The sequence below is a fragment of the Pleurodeles waltl genome, chromosome 7 (assembly GCF_031143425.1).
Source record: "Pleurodeles waltl isolate 20211129_DDA chromosome 7, aPleWal1.hap1.20221129, whole genome shotgun sequence".
In the NCBI taxonomy this organism is placed as follows: Eukaryota; Metazoa; Chordata; class Amphibia; order Caudata; family Salamandridae; genus Pleurodeles; species Pleurodeles waltl.
Window position 1 is genome coordinate 226,655,794 of NC_090446.1, and position 4,627 is coordinate 226,660,420.

Below are 4,627 nucleotides of genomic sequence, written 5' to 3' on the forward strand. Positions count from 1 at the left end.
CACTGACGACAGTATCCTGCCGTCCACAAAAGAGTGTGTACCTGGGAAAATGGGTCTGTGTAGCTTATGGAGGCCTTCAATGCCGACAGGTGTCGCTCCCCCACTGAGATGTTGGGATCTAATTATTGAACACCTGTTCACAGAGTTGTAACTTATCTTTAGACCCTTTGTGCCCATTTATAACCAATTCAGTGAGCAGATACAGGAATCAACCTTGCATTGGTCGAATGAGCTAGATGCAACTAACAAATAATCAACAGTTTAAACCAGCATTGATCCTTCTGGAAAGTTCAGGGTGTTCAAATCTTTCTTGAGTGCCTGTCAAGGTATACCCTTGGGGTAGACAAGACCCCATGAATTAAGTCCAGCAGACTGTAAAAGCAGAAAGGTATTGCCTAATGTGGTGCAGAGAATAAAGCAGAACACAGATCAACGGTGTGACACACAAGAACAGCAACTATACATAACACAATGGTAGCAGGGTTTGGTACATTAGCAAAACTTGGCAATACAATGGCATTTGTGCCATATAAATGTTGTGTAGAATGCTACATTTCTTTACCAGACTTCTTTAGCTGCAAATTTGGAGTATTACAACTGCTTACAGTCAGAACTAAGATGCACCGTTTAAGGAGAGCAGCAGTGACTTAGTGGAACTCTGCCTACCCCTCAGGGATTAACATGTATTGAGGGATATGAGGAAGCTTTTTCATATGCTTTACCTTGATCTTGATAGTTTCTGCGGTTACAACATGGCCTACATCTTTAGCATGTTCAGACTATAGAATTGAAGGAACCTGATCAAGTACATCAGACACTGATTGAGGTGAAGGATTAGCAGTATAATCAGTTTCACTCAAATCATTATTTTTCCACACGCCCATCAGGATGGCTTTCTTGTTCTCTGCAGGAGCATGGCTAGTATAGCATAGTGCATTTCAGTTTATTATACGAAAGATTCCTCGCTATTGATTCACAGGCAAGCGTGGGCTTTAGAGAAAGATATCCCAGTCAGTAATTCGTCCTTAAGAGATAGACACAGGTTGAGTAATGTTGTGAAGAACACATGCAGTAGAAATGCTAACTGAATCAATTATTTTTCATAAGATAAGTAGTGAGGAAGGGTTAGAGGTTTTGAATGCAAACCTATCAGCATTGGTGTAAATAAGGCATGAGGTGGGCTTTCCTTTAATGACATATCACACATATGGCCCCTTAGATCTACGGTGATTAAAGCATTCCCCGAGTAATTGACTTCCCTCGGGCTGTCCTAAAAGGCAAAATAACGGTTTATGAAATCTGGGCGAATTGAGATTGCTCAGGCTGATTGTACGAACTCTGGGGCAATTTAGGTCAGTCACATTTCCAGTGCCCCAAATGATGACAATGAAATGTTGGGAATCATCAGGTAGGACAGAATCTACCCTTCCCTGGCTCTGGCTGTAACAAGCTGTTGACTTCTACCTCAGCCTGTTGTTCAATTTTGAATGGACTGCCCCAGAGATACTGCGCAACATGCCTCGCAGAGTCGGTTATGATCAGTCTGATCTGTTTGTTCTTCAATTTACCTATGTCTCCAAGCATTTTTGCAAACATTTTTACAACATTACAGTCTGCAGTTGCTTCCTCCTTTGCAGTTTGCCAACTTGTTCCCGGTGTAGGCCTGACTTGGTGCAAGGTCTCAATCTCAGCAGATATCCTGTGTCCTCTGTTGCTTCATTAATGGACGTGTCCATTACAGAGTCTATCATGTCATTGCAAGGTGCACAAGTAACTGTTGCAAGGTGGTGGCTTATGAGATCCATAGATGTAGATTTTAAAATGTGAAAGTTGGAGGTGCTGTTCTTTCACTAGTAGTGCCATTGATAGCAGTTCCTGTCTCAACCAGAAAGAAAATCTTCTTAACCTCAGTTCCAGCAATTCCCGCTCTGAGATGGCATCATCTCTTTGAGGACACGGCTTCTAATGGAATAAACGTTTCCTTTCAAAGTCACAGATGTCCCTGATGAAAGAGTCCCTGTATGGGTATTTCTACAGAGAACTTCCTTGTCCAACACTTTCACGTGCCACTCTGTTTCTCTCCAAACTTGACAGACTTTCTCAGTGTTAAAGCCAGTGCTTAATTTGTGCTTGATGTTTCCGGTGCTGAGCACTGGCACTTATTTTTGCGGGCCGGGGCTTATTCTTCTGCCTCAAGCATTTGCTGGGAGCAAAAGACATATATAGGAAAGGCGGAGGAAAGGAAAAACAAACAGGTACCACAAAAGGAGAAAGTAGAAAGTTGCTAGAGTGAGCTGAAGGGCAGGGGGTGTTTATTATGGATTGAAGAGGCCCGAGATGGCTTCAGGATTACGCTGTCTCAGTACTCCATGTTCCGGCATTTAATTGCAGCTGCCGCGTGTTTAAGAGGAGGGCTTTGGGCACCGGCACGTCTTATTTACAAATTAAGCACTGTGCCTTGCAGATTGATTTGGTCACGTTAAGGACTGCTTCGACCCTGCACGATGACCTTATTCCTGAACATCAAAGATTAATATGGAAACAAAAGGGAAAAAGAATTTAAAAACATATGTGTAGCAGCGCTGTGCCCCATCAACTCAATCACCAGAAGCTCCCCGCATTCGACACCGCCCCCCCCCCCCCCACTCTTCCTTCCCCGTTTAATAACTTCGGTAGGCAGGTGGATACCCCTTCAAAGTGAACATGGTTTATCGAAAATGTCTAAATACCTACTTTGCTCTATTTCTCCAGCAAGTGGCCCTCCAAGTTTCATAAGGCCAAACAGAAGATCACATAAATGTATTTCAAAACATGTTCTTTCATATAACATAGACATCCTCATTTAATAGGAAAATCCCATCAGTAGTAGTCAGAAAAAACAGGACCCTTGACCAGATTTTGATTAAGGTGCTGCAGAGAGTCAAAATGGAAATGTGGCGTAAAGGAGCTCACGGCTTGCATTCTATTCGCGATACTGACATCAAGGCGAAATTGGCAATTTTTTACAGTTTAATTATTTTTCATTTCCTCTGCAAGCACGCTTCGTTTTCGTTTTGCAATTGCATTTTTGCTCCCTTACTGGAGGATAATGGTGAAATCAGTGCTTAATTTGTGCTTGTTGTTTCTGGTGCTGAGCACAGGCACTTATTTTTGAGGGCCGGGGCTTATTCTTCTGCCTCAAGCATTTGCTGCGAGCAAAAGACACATATGGGAAAGACGGATGAAGAGGAAAACGAAAAAGCGTCACAAAGGGAGAAAGCAGAAAGCTGTAGGGTCAGTAAGTGGCTTTATATGGATTGAAGAGGCCCGCGGTGGCTTCAGGCTTACGCCACCCCAGTATTCCGTGCTCGCAGATTTAATTGCAGCAGCAGCGTGTTTAAGAGGAGGGCTTTGAGCACCGGCACGTTTTTATTTACAAATTAAGCACTGGTTAAAGCATGACTTGTTCTTGCGCATTGCCCAAAAATGACTGACCTCTTTGACTATATCCATTGCACTTTATCACAGCTGCACATCTATTTAAGTGGATTGTCCACATCTCTGGCAATCATTTCAAGAGTGTCTACTATAGGTTGTAAGCACTTTACAGGACAGGCAGCTCTGTGATCAGAATCCGATGTGTTGGGTGATTTGTTGCTTCAGATTTTGTATCAGAAGTGGTTGCTGCATATGCTTTGCTCAACATATCTTGTAGTTTCCTTTGGTTGTGCAGCAGTTTCTCTCACAACGCAGAGCATGCACATCTTGCAGGGATTTGGGATTTTATTATCTCTTCACAGTTTTGCTTATTCAATTCACATTCCTTTATGTACGCTCTCAGGCACGTGTAAAAAAAGTGCACAGTTTCCCTAGGATCTTGATGCATGGAATAAAAAACAGATCACTCAATCCACATTTTGCTCAGCAAAAAATACTTTTTTTCATATTCAAATATGTGTACGTCTGTCTGTCTAGAATTTCAGTGAGGATATTGTGCATGATAGGCAGAGCAAAATGCATCAGCAAGCTGCTCGCTCCTGACCTCATTGTCATTAACTCCCACTGCAGTAATGTAAGTCTCAAACTGTTTAACCAAAGTAATGTGTGTAATGCTTGAATACATTTCAGCAACTAGTACTCAGTCTGGGCCACATTTCTGCCCACTGTTTGTGCCACTCGAGACAGGGGGAAACTTTATGTGAATCAGTCTTCGTCCTAATATAAAAGGAACTGTCCAGCCTCAAGTGGCAGGCCACGCTATTTCAGGCCCAGATGTCTTCGGCGGGATGCATACCTAGCATTGGGGTTTTTTGCTGGAAAGGTGGCACCCAAGGAACTGTCACCTAAATCCATCTTCACCATACATACCAACACTCCAAACGTAGGTGTAGATTCATTCATTTTCTGACCAAACTGTTATTTTATTGTCCTCTTCTTGATTCAATTTTCTCCATTACAATGCAAGTTAATGGGGAAATATTTTTCAATAAAATGTTGACATGCATGCTCCCCGGTCCTCTTATTCAATGATCTAGAAGGTGAGATCACTGTGCCAGGATTGTGTACTAACGTAGTTCACAGCAGGGGAAATCTGATTACTGGATGTACAGGCAGCTTTGGCAACTGCCTCCCACAAAATGTAAAATAC